The following is a 15,588-nucleotide window of genomic DNA, read 5'->3' as shown; positions in this document are numbered from 1 at the left end:
TGCACCACTGTGCACCATCTTGGGTGAAGGAGCAAGACCCTGTCTCAAAAAAAAAAAAAGTTCTTAGTTTGACCTTTTGTAGCAATCTGAGAAGTGTGTTTTTCAAGTTGGAAAAGAGGGAGAAAAGCAACTTGCCTAAGATAAGGTAGCTCTTCATGATATGACTATTATTTTTGATATACAAATAAATAGAACATGATTAGGACATAAATATAGCTAGAAAAATATATTCCTAAGGAAAGTGAGATTTGAGGAATCCCTTTGTTCTGCAGCATCCCTAGACTGAATGATCTGTTGCAGATAATGCATACCAAGTTCAAATTTAAAGATTTCTTTGTAAGCGGTAAAGTGACTTTCACTTATTTAACTTGGAACTGGAAAAAGGAACTTTTTTCCAGATTACATTTTCTGTATATTTTTAAAATGTCTTTTTTTAAAATACAAAAGCAATATATATTTGTTGTGAGAAAATTAGAATACACAGATAATTTAAAAATAAAATTTAAAAAAACACCCAAAGATAACCAGAAGAAATTTTTGCTATGTAACCTTTTTCTTCTGGTCTCTGCAAATCCTGCCATAGAAGCTTTTTTTTTTTTTAACTTCAGGAGTGTCCTTCCTTTGCTCTATTATGACATTACAGAAATCAATACTATGGAAAGCTGGCAGCAGTATCTGGATTAACTTTTTAAAAACAATGAAAGCATTTTACAGAAATTTCATTTCAGATAGTGCTGGAACTGTCTGTGTTCAGGAGATACCCTCAGAGGGAATCTGGCCTGAGCACCATCATGTATAATCGCCTCCTCCTGTCTTGCATTTTCCTCCCAGCCCCCTTCCTGCCCCTTAGCAGAGGACCAGGTAAGAGTGCTTGGGGCCCATAGGGGCTGTGGGTGTAGACTTCAATTACACCCCCAGACCCCAGGGAAAAGCATTAGCTTTGAATCCTCAATCCCACGCCCTCAACCTATGGTATTTATCTTTGGATTATTCTGTGCATCTATTAAAAATGGGACTATATTGTAAATAATGCTTTGTAAGCTTTCTCTCCCCACATAAGAATGCCATGTAAGCATTTTGTTAAATATTTTTAATGACTTTAGAGTCCAACTTTATACTCCTCTTTATGCGTTTTGGTTTTCTAATTTAATGCTAGTGTCAATGTTTTTGGAATAAACATTCCTGTGGCTAAATCTTTGTACACTTCTTGAATTATTACCTTAAGATGTTTCCAAAAAGTAGAATGACTGAATCAAAGAATGAACATTTTAAAATACCTTAAAATATACATTTTTGGTAAATAATATATACACTCTAGAAAAACTGGAAAATAGATGAGCAGACATAAGAAAATATAAATCACCTGTAGTCACTTTTTGATTTTAATCATCCTGGCCTTTCACACGTATGTGTGATTTTTCAGTCATACATTGAAACACTTCCAGTTCTGTCTCCTTTTTTTTTTTTTTTTTGAGACGGAGTCTGGCTCTGTCATCCAGGCTGGAGTGCAGTGGCCAGATCTCAGCTCACTGCAAGCTCCGCCTCCCGGGTTTACGCCATTCTCCTGCCTCAGCCTCCCGAGTAGCTGGGACTACAGGCGCCGCCACCTCGCCCGGCTAGTTTTTTGTATTTTTTAGTAGAGACGGGGTTTCACCGTGTTAGCCAGGATGGTCTCGATCTCCTGACCTCGTGATTCGCCCGTCTCGGCCTCCCAAAGTGCTGGGATTACAGGCTTGAGCCACCGCGCCCGGCCAGTTCTGTCTCCTTTATCTGATGCTTTCATGCTCTGGATCTTGAAACCTGGCCAATCATTTCCCCAGTAATGGATGCTGAGTGTCAGCAACAGCTCTAGGTAAGTTGGCAACCATGACATGTATGGGCTAAGGCTCGCAAGGCTTCTCTGGCTACAGAGAATCTAACTGCAGTCAGAGCAGAAACAGAAGCCAAGGTGAGGCAGTGGGATCCCAGTTTCACAGTGACCATCCATCAGTCACTGTGACCAGTCATGATAGCCTCCACATCCAAAAAGTGATTTCAGTCTTTGGTTATGTATAGTGAACAACACCTGCACATTTATCTCCACTGTCTCCTGAAATTCCACTAAAATGGTAGTAAAGAAATAGAAAGGGCTGGGTGCGGTGGCTCATGCCTATAATCCCAGCACTTTGGGAGGCTGAGGCCAGGGCATCACTTGAGTGAGGGCAACATAGCGAGTTTGAGGGTAACATAGGGAGACCCCCATCTTTCAAAAAAAACAAAAAAGAAAAGGCTTAAGTCCGTCAAGACAGGGAGAAGAGGAGAGGTGCTGAAAGCAGACAAGACAGGTTAGGATGTGGAAAATAGAAAGCAGGTGGGCAAGTGGTAAAGTGGTATTAAGAATGGGCTCTGTGTTGAAGTGCTAGATCCACGACTGAGTTTGAGCAAGTTGGTTAACTCTCCATGTCACAATAAATTAGAGGAAATATTATCATAGTACCTACCCACAGAGTTGAAAGGAGTAACGGATAACACTCCATGTTAATTGCTTAGGACAATGCCTGATTGAGTTGGTGCTCAGTAAATAGCAGCCATTATATGTATTATAACTGTTGCTATTCCAGAGAGATCTGAGACATCAGCCAGAAGCAGGGGAAGCTAAAAAGGGCAACTTAACTCAAGTAGCCTCCCACAGAAGGTAAAGCACCACATGGAAACAGCAAGACCCTGCGGGAAGAATCCGCAGCCAATTCCCAGAACTCAAGTTGTCAGGCTCACACCATCAGGCAGGAAAGTGGAGCCTTCCCCTCTAGGAAAAGATCCCCCCCCCGCCCCCGAAAAAAGACCTGCAGATACTGACATTTAGTAATCAACAAAATAGGTCCTCTCCCACGCCTCTCAGTCAGCAAGTACCACCTACCCACGTAGTTTATAGTCAACATCATACTGGCTGCTGCTTGGCTATCAATGGACAAGCAAGGAACACCAGGCATTTGAAGAGAAAGTCTAAATGAGTGACAGAGAAATCAGACTTTTTAAGTAAGCAGAGAAAGGGGATGTGATGGCAATCAAAAAATACAGGTAGTAGAAGAAATCTGAAAGACAAAATTCTATTTCTTCAGAGACATGCAAGAAGAAACAAGAACAAAAGGCTATTAGAAAACATTGGAAGTCAGATCGTTTGAATAATACATACGCGATAGCCAAATATTTTTAAGTGTCAGATGACACATAGAATGTCAAAGCTGGAAGTTTCCCTAGAGGTCATTTACTGACCAACTATCCCCATGTGGAGGTGAGGAAATAGGGGCTCACGAAGGGTGAAGTTGTTTGCCTCAGGTGGTAAAACCAGGACCCTCACAAATTAAAGGCGTGTATTCATGCAGAGGACCTGGCAGTTGTAAGCACTCAGTAAATTCTAGTCTTAATAATGTTTATTAAGAACTTAGATGTTACTGAATGATCTTACTTATTTGTAAAATCTAAAAAAGTCAAGCTGATAGAAGACAGTAGAGTGGTGGTTACCAGGGGCTGGAGGGAAGGGTGGATGGGGAAAGCAGAGATTTTAGTCCAAGGGTATGTAAAGTTTCAGCTAGGAGGAATACATTCTAGTGATCTATGGCACAATATGCTCACTGTAGTTATTAACAATGCATATGTTTAAATGGCCAGAAGAGTATATTTTAAATGTTCTCACCACAAAGAAAGGATAAGTATATGAGGTGATAGATATGTTAATCTGATTTGCTCATTTTGCAATGTGTACATGTATCAAAACATCACATTGTACCCCACGAATATGTACCATTATTTGCTAACTTAACAATGCAGAGAATCAAGAACTTATATGTTCAACCTGGGCAACATAGACCTCATCTCTAGAAAAAAGAAAAACAAAATTGAGTCCCAGCTGTTCGGGAGCCTGAGAAGTAGAGGCTGCAGCGAGCCAAGATCATGCCACTGCACTCTAGCCTGGGCGACAGAGTAAACCCTATTTTCAAAATAAAGAAAGAACTTATATGCAAGTAATAATAAAGTCGTTTAAAAACGCTGAGAGATTATGTGTTAAGTATGAGGCAGAAGGCCTTCTTTTATATGGATTATCTCAGTTGTGCTCACAACACACAGGTATTATTGTTCCTATTTTATAAATAAGAAATTTCAGATTAAGAGAGTTTAAATAAACCTGTCAAGCTCATCCTGATTACTGAATAGTGAAGCAAGGCTAACTCCAGAATGCTTTCTCATAGCCAGAGCCAGGAGTAGAGTCCAGTTCTAAAGAAATAATATCAAAACTCCAATATGTTACAATTCCTACTGAAGCTTAGACCAGTGCTGCCCAGTAGAAATATAATTTGAACCACACATGTAATTTTTAAGTTTCTAGAGCCATTTTTTATTAAAAAGGTGAAGTTAATTTTAATAATTTATTTTAATCCAGTACTATCCAAAACAGTATCATTTTGACACGTACTCAAAAATTACTAATGGAATTTTTTTACACTTTAAAAAATTCTCAATCTTTGGAATCTGGAGTGTAATTTACACTTCCAGCACACTTCGATTGGCTTAGCCATGTTTCAAGTGCTCCTAGCCACATGTGACCAGTGACTACTGCAATGGACAGCGCAGCCATCAACCCAGGGGTGCATCATAAGAAAGAGAGTCAGAGGATGGTTTGTGCCAAGTTCAACCTCAGTTTCTCTCCTCGTGTAATTGGCCTAGGGATAGGTAAGCTGAGCGGGGAGCTAATGCCCAATTAATTGTTAGGCTCAGTGCCTATGTATACTTTTCCTGATTCCACCAGAAGGTGTCCCTTGTCTGTCTCCAAAATATTCCACATTGCCTCTATCCCAGCAGTTATCACACTCCATGCTAATTCTGTTTTTACATGCTAATGGCCTCCATCAAACTTGGGTTGAGGACAGGGCCCATTTCTTTTAAATCTCTGATTCCAAAGCACCTCTCTGTTGTGAACATGAGATAAAAGAATCCCTATAAAGCACTGGATACATTTCATGGGCTCTTGATGCTCTATTGGAAGAAACAAACAAAAGCATGCCTTTGTCACTAGGTGACACTCTTGTCCCAGGCTTTTTGTTTTTGCTCTTATTCTTCATAGTGTTAGGGGAAGCTGATTTTCACATTCACAAGAAAATAGAAGCATCCCAGATCTTTCTGGCTGACCTTCAAAGCTCCAAGTGACAGGATCTAAGATTTAAGATGTATATTCAAAGGGAAATGCCATATTGGTGATAGTGCCCTACCTCCTGTCATGCCAGCTCTTCAGCAAGCAGTCCAGAAATCTCAGTTTTCTTGTTTTGTTTTGCTTTTTTAAATCTGGCCAGTTTGTCCTGGCTGCGTGAGGAAATTGAATATCCTGATTTGGAATGAATAGGAAAGGGATCCTGGGATTAGTATCTGGGGTTGGGGTTGTTGAGAGCCAGAAGAGGGGCCAACCTGTCCCCATTTGACAAGCAAGTGGCCTGATTTGTGACTCTCTTGGGAGGCCCACAGCCCCTCTTGCTGTGGTCTAATGCTCAGTGCAGAGTTTTGGGGGGACCACTGTTAAATCCACTCAAGGCTTCCATATTTGCACCTTCGTCTTATGAATCCAGTAAATATCTAGCAGCAGAATTGAGATTCAGAAAACTGTGCAAGACTATCCTAAGAATGCTGGCCAATTCTGGACATGGTGTGCATGTGTGTGTATGGTAGACTGAAGAAGGATAGTGTGGAGATTGCATAAGCAACACAGGCTTCTTTCTGCTGAAATGGCTTTTCTGTGCAGACTATTCTTCGAGTCCTGGAAATATATCCAGCCCAATTTATTGTATTCAGGCCAAAGGAGCAGTAAGTTGAAACCTGCTATATAAGTAGGATGGTCAAATAGTCAATTTATTGTCAAAATCAAGACACTTTTCAGAGGAAAGAGTAGTGTGTTTTTGTAATTGCACTGGAACAGCAAGCAAAAATCGGGAGGCTCCTGAGCAAACTGGGATGGATGGTCACTCTATATACAAGGCGTGGCCAGTGCCCTACATTCAGCTTGTTGTCAGATGTAACTCAGAATGAAGGTTATCCATTCTGTTCTGGCTATTTTTCCTCCTCAACAGAAGAAAATACCAGCGGTGTTTCCTAGTGTATGATGAGCAGAGTGACTGCGATTAGACCTCACTAATTTCCATAATTTTACCAGGAAAACCACTTTGCAGAAGGGTCCAACGTATCTGTTGCCCTGCAGTGGATTCTGAAGTCCCTCGGAATTCTCAGTGACTCTGCATTTGGCTAACAGAGGCTTTGGTACCAGGAATTCCCGACAGCTTAAAAAAGTGAATCCATATCAGATAGCAGTTTCTACTTTTCTCATGATCTGTTCTTTATTTCCGTCTGATTTCTTTAAAGACTAGCTAATTTCCTCCAGGCCTAGACCTATAATCCCAAATTAATGTGGACAGTTGCAGAGAGTTATCTTTCTTTGCCTTATAGTTTGTATGTCCTTGAAGCGTATGGCTAAAAGCAAAGTCTCCTCTCCTTGCTTGTTCCTTCATCCCCAGCAGGGGTGTGTACCTCTGCATGATCTCCTAGAGGAGTGGATTGATTTTGAGCACTGCGATACAAGGAGCCAGCTGCATGGTGTGGTGCAAAGACCACACACTGGATCAGAAGACATGAGATCAGTGAACCTAGTACAGATCCTGCCCCTAGTAGATACTCAGTAAATGTGAGCTGATTCCCAATCAGATCATTCTAGTTAACCATTGCAGTGGAGGGGAGACTTCTGTGGCTTCTACCAACACTGTGTCAGAAGAGTTCTTTGCCTGGGTGCCCCCCAGTTCAAACCTAGTAGATGCTAGGACCATCCAGAGCAAGTGAGAACTACCAACACCGAGGCCTCTACAGATCAAGGATCTTTCAGCTATGGATCCTTTAAATCTTAAACATGATTCCTTTAGGTCCCTGGGGACCTGAATAAGAAAGGATCATATTCTACCCAGACATGAAAAAGTTAAGCCTTCCTCTAACTCAGAATTTGACAGGAGAAGTAAGGACGTATCATAAAACAGTGGATAGAATCAGGACTTTGGGGTTAGATAGCCCTGGGTTTTTAGTTGTTGTTTTTGTTTGTTTGTTTTGGAGATGTAGTCTTGCCCTGTTGCCCAGGCTGTAATGCAGTGGTGTGACCTCCTGAATTGAAGGGACTCTCCTGCCTCAGCCTCCTGAGTAGCTGGGACTACAGGGACACGATGCCCAGGTAATTTTTTTTGTATTTTTAGTAGAGACGCAGTTTCACCATATTGACCAGGCTGGTCTTGAACTCCTGACCTCAGGTAATCTGCCTGCCTCAGCCTCCCAAAGTGCTGGGATTACAGGCATGAGCCACTATGCCCGGCCAGCCCTGAGTTTGAGCACCTACCCTTACCAGCATCTACTTAATCAAAGTCAGTTAACACCTGGCGCCTCATTTGTAAACTGGGGATAATGAAAACTACCTGCAGGGTTGCTATGGCAACAAAATACTACAGATGTTAGGTTCCAGCACATAATAGACTCTCCATATGGAATCTATTATTATTTAAAAGGACAGTAACACTTAGGGTCACTTGAGAAAATAGCTCTATACTAAAAAGGAACCAGTGACTGCAAGATGCCAGAAAGAAGACTCTAAAATCATAAATCTCAAAACAACAACCCTAAGACTGTACTTGTGAGCCATTTCAACTATGTAGTTTATAGGAGAAATCCCTTTACACTACAGCAAGTTAAGCTTCAACTTAAATCAATGGCTGGGCTTGATTCATTGGTAGTGGTTGTCTGAAATGCTGGTTAAGAAATATTCTGCTGCTGAGTCAACTTAGTGGGGACGCGTGCCGTGGCTGACTGATCAGCGATGCCTGCTCTGGGCACAGGATTGGGAAGCAGAAGCAAGCATACCACATAGTTACCCTGTGTTCCTCACCCACCAGCTGATGAGACTGCTCTTAATACAGGGAAGAATTTGCAAGTCTAGAACAGCACTCAGGCTTTGGGTAGCTTAGGGGAAATAAATGAAAGGTAGTGATGCACCAGAGACTGATGCAAATAGGAAGGTTTGGAAGATCGTGGGAAATCTTGATAGTATGTAGGCAAAGTTCAATGATTTCCTAACTCTACCCAGGGACAGCCCCACAAGGGTAGTCAAAAGGGCCTGAGCAATTGCCTCTGAGAGCCAAGAGAAAATTCTGAATATTGGGAAACACTAAATCAGTCCACAGAGCGTGAGTTAAAGTGCAGGAGGAGATGGGAAGAGCAACAGAGTATAAGGTAAAATTAAAGCAAATGCCCAACCTTGTCTTTGGAAACATTCGATTAAGAAGCAGTAGCTTGGGCTGGGAGCAGTGGCTCACGCCTATAATCCCAGCACTTTAGGCTGAGGCTGGTGGATCACCTGAGGCCAAGAGTTCGAAACCGGCCTGGACAATATGGTGAAACCCCGTCTCTACTAAAAAATAAAAAAATTAGCTGGCTTGGTGGCACATGCTTGTAATCCCAGCAACGTGGGAGGCTCAGGCAGGAGAATCGCTTGAACCTGGAAGGCAGAGGTTGCAGTGAACCGAGATCATACCTGGGCAACAAAAGCGAAACTCCATCTTAAAAAAAAAAAAAAAAAAGCACTAGCTTGGAAACAACCAAAATGGTCGCAAGCAAGAAAGCCTTAAATGCCCCACAAAGTAATGCTCCTTCCAAAAATCTAATGGCCTTCCTGTAATTGCTGAATGACGTCTCAATACATCTGTTTTGAGAGCTCTAATCTTGAGCAGAATTGAGTAAGTACAGCCTGTTTCTTTCTTAATGATAGAGTAGAAAAGATGACCTTTATAGAGGTCATGGAGATTATAAATAGCAAATTCCTATTCCTAGCCCTGCGTGCCCCCTGCCCCGACTCAACAAGAAATAGCAGCGTTTGAAGCAGACCTTCTGAGTTAGGAAAAATAATCCTGAAGAACTTGAAGAGTCAGGAGAAAAGTAAAGATCAAGAGCCTTAACTTTAAGAAAGAACAAGTTTTGGAACAGGCTCTTCTTCTCCTACCAAGACTGTCATTAAGCAGGTTTCTCTTGACGTGAGGACAGCTGCTCATGTGGTCACTTTGTTGCTTGTACCCCGAGGGTCAGCTGCATGGAGGGGCGTGGTCCATCTCTTCCCCTAATCTTTCTTTTTTTTTTTTAATTTTTTTTTTTTTGTAAATCTTTTTAATTTTGGTACCATTCCCACTGAAGTAGTTCTGAGACAGCCAATATTCTTTTATCTTTTCTTCCTACGTTTTCCAGTGCCACAGCAGACTGCGAAGTACCTGTGACATTTTCAAACTTTTTGGCAAACATTAATATATCAATTCTGGCAAATGCAGAGAGGCATTAAAAGAAATTAGGAATTGCCCATAAACTTACCATCAGAGATAACCACTGTTTACATTCACTGGCTTAGTATATATCACTGACTAATGGGTACCCGGGTCATCCTTCTCCATACGTGCTGTGGGACATTGGTGTGTTAGGAAGGGATTCTTAGTGTCTCCTTGCCACTTTCTCACCAGGAGCAGTACTGGCAGGGTTTAGGATGGGGGAGGCAGAAGAAGGGGACAAAAACAGTGATCACTACAATGCTGAAAAGTTGGGGGGCAGAATGGAAAGTATTTGTGAGCATGGTGTAAATTTAACGCATTATGCTTATAGATGTGGCAACACAAATGGTTGAACGGGGGAATAATTTGGTGACAATTAGTCTTCTCTGATGTGTTCTGGTAGGTGAAGAAGTATTTCACAGTTTGAGAAACATCTTTCAAGGCCTAATTTCTTCACTCCTCAAGACCTTTGTTTACACCAGATCAATTATGCAAAGTTCCCTGCAACCTAGAAATGAAGTAATTGTTTCAAATCAGTTTATGGGACACAGAGGACACACAGTGAGATTTTGCCAATAGTGCCTTTAAATCTCAACCTTGGGTCCCAGCCCTCTACCAGGCCACGTTTCTCTAGTTAGGCAGTGACTGCCCGATTTACCTGGATTGGTAGAGGTGATGGAATACAGAGGGAGAAAGACTCATTAGATGCTGTTCTAAGATTAGCTCTAGTTCCTGATCATTGGAACAGTCTTTGGAATTCTCTGCTCAGTCCTGGGAAGATGTCGTCAAGGGGATAATTGCCAGAATGGTGCAAACACTGCAGGAGAAACAGTAGATACACTCACCAAAAAGATAAGGAGGTGTTTTCTAGAAAGATGGCCCCTTTGCAATTAGTGACTATTCAAAATTAAAACTATCTCCTTTCAGTTACCCAGGTAACTGCCATTCATAAATGCCTGAGTTGTGGTTGCATCTACCTGTGTGCAGAAAAACTGACCACAAGACTTTCAGGACTCAGAGGACTGAATTGAGGGGTGGCTGCCTCTCAATGAGGAGTCAGAGGAGCAAGGTGTCTTCCTCAGGACTCACCAGGAACAACAGGACCCATGTGATGAGATTGGGCCCACCTGGATCATCTGGGCTAGCCTTCCCATCTGAAGGTCCTCAACGTAATCACATCTATAAAGTCCTTTCTGCCACGTAAGGTTTTGTCACAGGTTCCAGGAGTTGGAACATGGACATTTTTGAGGGACCATCATTCTGCCTACCATAGCCATGACTTCCTGGGCTATAGCAACACTGCTCACACTCTATGCCTCCACTTCTAGGGATCTGGACACAGGTCATGAGCTCAGAGTTTTTAGAAGACGGTGTCACTAGAGTAGGTATTAATATTAGCCTCAGCACAATACCAGCAGTTTGGCACCCATGATTATCCCAGCAAGCTTCAGATATCTAGTTTTCCTTCAGGCACCTGTAGACATTTGCATTTTGGCACTTCCATCAGCTCCCAATCCCTTTCCTCTGGCTGGCTTAGAAATACATAGCACTGTGCTTGACCCTCAGGTAGGGAGGGCTAAAGAAAGGTCCACCCCCATTTTATCCCTTCCGCTCACTTTCCACCACAGATAACAACCCAGATGGATGCAGTGGTGTGTCTTGCTGTTGGCAAACACCATGGGGAGTGAGTTGTGCCAATTATCTTGCCACATCCATGCTATGTCTCTCCTAACTCCTCTGCAACTCCCTCCCTCCAATTCTCTCCTCATCACAAGACACCTGGGACTGCAGACTGGCTTATGAAAAATGTGGATAATAATGTGCAAACAGATGGGTGTGGTAGCTTATGCCTATAATCCCAGCACTCTGGGAAGTCGAGGTGGGTGGATCACCGGAGCCTAGGAGTTCGAAACCAGCCTGGGCAACATAGCGAAACACTGTACAAAAAATGCAAAAATTAGCTGGCTGCAGTGATGCCCACCTGTAGTCCCAGCTACTCAGGAGGTCAAGGTGAGAGGATCACTTGAGCCCAGGAGGTTGAAGCGGCAGTGAGTAGTGATCACACCATTACACTCCAGCCTTTGAGTGACAGAGCAAGACTGTCTCAAAAATAAAATAAATAATGTGCAAACACACAGCATTTTCTATGTGCTAAATGCATTATTCACATTAACTCATTGAATCCTTGCAGCATCCCTGTAAAGTGGGTGTCATCACCTTTTCTTAAAAGTGAGGAAACTAAGGCACAGAGATATTTAGTAACTTTCCCAGTGAGTGGTTATGACGGGATTCACATCTAGATGCGCTGGCTCCAGAGCCTACACTCTGTCCCTAATGCTAGCGTGCCTCTAGACAAATACAGATCCAGTGATAATATTCAGACCATCGCTGGGAGGTGAAGTGCTTTCTCCTACCTTCCTAGATGTATTTGCAGTTTTAAAGAGCACAGACAGTGATGCTTTGTGTCACACAGAGGAGTACACCCTGCCCAAGGGAGATGGATTCAGACTGGGAGTGAAGGTTTGTTCTGGTTCTGCCATTTTGCTGGCTGAATGGTCGTAGACAAATAATAGATCATCTCTGAGTCTCAATTTCTTTATCTGCAGGACGAAGATGACAGTCACAATACCAAGCTCACAAGGTTCTGGTGGGGAATGACATTCCTGATCTCATTGGATAAAAGTGTTAAAGTGTTATTCACTACCTAGAGCTAAGGTCATTTGTTTTCTTTCTGTTGAGACAGGGTCTCACTCTGTCGCCTAGTCTGGAGTGCAGTGGTGCGATCATATCTCACTGCAGCCTTGATCTAGCTGAGGTAGTATTCTTATTAGAGCATGGGCTTCAAGCTTGTTGAGCATGAATCTGAGACAGAGAACTTGTTGGCCCTCAAAGCATAGCACTGGGCAGCCCCTGTTCCTTCTGCATATAAGGCCACCTCTGTATTTTCATTCACTGCCACTGCCTGGGTCAGGACCTTACCACCTCTGGCTTGAACCTATAAAACAGTTTCCTATCAGATATTCTGCCTCTACTCTCGCCACTGCCCAAACAAAACGCTGACCTCAGGTTAGTCTAACTGAGGCACAACCTTCCTCTGTTATCCGCAAGTTGTGACCTTCTAAACTTTCTACAGCCTGCTCTCTCTGGCAAGGGTGATGAACTTAAACACCTATGAAGGTCCAGAGGGCACCACAAGTGAGTGAGGTGGACCAGGTATGCAGACAGTGGCAAGCCAGACTCTGTGTCTCTCATCTGAAAGGGAAGCAGCTCCTCAGCTTTCGTTCGAAGATTCTCTGTAAGGCCTGGCCTTCCCATTTTTAAAGAGAAGCTGGAAATCTGTGTTGTATGTGAAATGTTGGATGTTTAAGTAAACTCAAATTAAAAAAAAAAAAAAAAAAACACCATACAGATCAAACAAAAGCCATCTGCAGGATGAGTGGAATCGGCCAATTTTTGACCCTTTGTATGCAGGTTAAAGCCCAAATCATAAACTTTGCATTCTAGGTCTGTACAGGTTTGACACTGACCTACCTTTCCAGCTCACCTCCTGTTCCTCCTTCAGGTCTGCTGCTAGCCAAGAGTGGTTCTGGTTCCCAGGACACCCGCGGCCCCTCCCTACCCCTGCCCCTTTGCTCTGCTGGCATCTGGAATGCTCTCTCTCTCACCTTCCCCACCCTCCAGCTCCTCCTGGAAGTTCTACTATTCCTCCTGGAGGCTTTTCACAGTTTAACTCCAGCCAATGAATGATTAAATAATTACACACAATCTACTCCCCCTGGGCCTCCAGGGCACTCTCAAAGAGCTCTGTTTCACCTGTGTTTACTTTCTACCACATCCTGGCCTGTGCCACACCTCAGAAGGCTTCAGAGAAAAATTGTGACTAATTGGCTTGTGTCACTTCTCTCCTACTAAATCATAAGCAACTTGTCTGCAGAGCCCCCCCACCGCCAGCTCCTCGCCCCAGCTCCTCCCACCACCACCAAGATCCAGGACAGTGTCTCATAGGTCCCGGAAGACTGTCAAGGATTCTTGAAAGCTTTGGCTCTAAGGGATTAAACTGGAAGACTGCAGCTGATTAACTCACTAGGTTTAAATTAAGTTCTTGGGCTTGCTGCAAGCAGAGCAAAACTCTCCCATCTCTCCGCAGCCCCTTCTGAGCCCCTCTGCTCTCTTCGTGGGCATGGCCAGCATCTCTTAGCTGCATCCTGGGTCACTCAAGGTCTCAGGCTAGGAGAGCTGGATGTACAAATCACACCCTCCTCCTCCTGGGAGAGTGGATCCAGGTGCTGGTAGAGGGATGCCAGCATCACCTGGAAGCAGAAAGTGATGCCCTGAGGCAGCCGTCCCTTGTTTGACTAATCCAAATTAATACCACTATTATCGTCTCACAGTGTTAGGGCCATGAGAGGCCATAGAGCCATTTAGACTGAAGGAGGAAACTGAAACCCAGAGAAGCGTGATTTGCCCCAGGACAAGATAAGGGTGAACTCTAGATAGGATCCAGGACATCTAACTCCAACTCTGGAGACGTTTTTCCACTAAGTCAAAGTTTTGCTGCTATCATTTGAAGTGTTCTGCTAAAAACAAAGTGAGATATCTCATGACTACATTTTTCAGACACTCCGTCTCACAGCTGTGCACAAATGGGCTGCCGATTTGTTCTTGTCCTTTCTGCTTCTGTGAATGTGGCATTTGGAGCGTGACATTTGCTGCTCCAGCCACTTCTGATCTCAGTGTAATTTCCTTAGCTTAGGAAGATGCGTGGTATGTGTCTGTGTGCTTGTCTCTACTTTTCAAACTCCCCGGAGAACGTGTCACAGAAGCAGATAAAATGAGAGAATAATCACTGGTAGTTTGCTGCAATGTCTCTTGGTCTGCTCTCTTTCTCAACCTTCCTAAGTTTGTAGTTGGGACAGACTTCTGCAACAAAGGACAGATTAACAAGAGAACAGTCCAGCTTATCAATACGTACAGGGCACATCACGTGGGAGAAACCTCAGTGAAGCGTTAACGCAAGGCAATGTTTACGAGTCTGGCGTATATAGCATGTCTATAAAGAACAATAAATTTCAGAGAAGTGACAAGACAAAGGAAAGTAGCCCTGGGCTTCCAAAGATGGGAAGCTATGGGAAGGAAAATATATGGGCAAACACTAGTGGAGTCAAGTCTGCTCACAGGTCCCGCTGGCACCATCTCTGAGCTGATCAGCGTTGTCTCCAGTAACGAAGAATGTACATCTTATCTTTAGGTAAGAAAAGAGACAGGGAGGATAAAAAGACCTTTTGTCTCTGTAAATCTCTGTCCCGATTTTAGGCAAGCAAAGGGAAGACACAGAGCTCCCCAGCATCTTAATTATCTTCGGGTCAACAATCCTCAGATTTTGAGGAGGTATATTCTGGTCTCCTACAGTTGCCATATTTCCCTGGGAACATTCAAATGAGGAATAGCTGCCATGAAAGTCAAGAAAAGACATTTTGGGAGCCTCTCCAAACCTATTCTGGGTCAGGGGCTGCCTGGTTTAAGAAAAAAGGGAAAGAGAAAAAAAGAAGATAGTTTACACTTACACTACTTTTTCAAAATAAGAGATTATTGTTTGTTCTCATGCCATCATGGGACTCTCTGCTGAAGAGTAAGTCAATGGAGGAAGGCAGCTATTGAAGTACTAAGACAAGATCATTACCTTCATTTTACAGATAAGGAAACTGAGACTCAGGGCAACTCAAACTAAGCACGTACTATCTGCCAGGTTCTGTTTTAAGGACTGTGTATTCATTTACCCAGTTAAGACTTACAGTAACACCATGAGGCTAGTGCTAGTATCATCACTCCCATTGTACAAGTGATAAACTGTGGCTCAGAAAGAACTAACATTCCCAGGAGCATTTAGTTCATAGCTTGACAAAGCCAGGATTTGGACCCAGGTAGTTGTACTCAAAGTGATGTTCAAAATCATTCATCTGTTAATTTTTAGTCAAATAAATGGGCCAGGCACTATGCTAGGTTCTGCAGATACAAAGGTGAGTGAAATAGACACAGTTCCTGCCTTCAAAGTGCCTCCAGCCTAGCAGGAAAGAGACCGTCAATAAATTATATAAAATTGAGAGGGATCAGAGTGTATCACCTTCGTAGAAGGATTGTTTTGAGCTGAAGGCAATTGGGGAAGAGCAGACTGCAGAAAGGCTCTCTACTTTCCCCTATTTGCTTAAAAGCAGGGCATGTATTTTTCTTT

This window comes from Macaca nemestrina, chromosome 5, assembly GCF_043159975.1.
Source record: "Macaca nemestrina isolate mMacNem1 chromosome 5, mMacNem.hap1, whole genome shotgun sequence".
Lineage (NCBI taxonomy): Eukaryota > Metazoa > Chordata > Mammalia > Primates > Cercopithecidae > Macaca > Macaca nemestrina.
The sequence above is the reverse complement of the archived record's forward strand: the minus strand, read 5'-3'. Positions refer to the sequence as shown.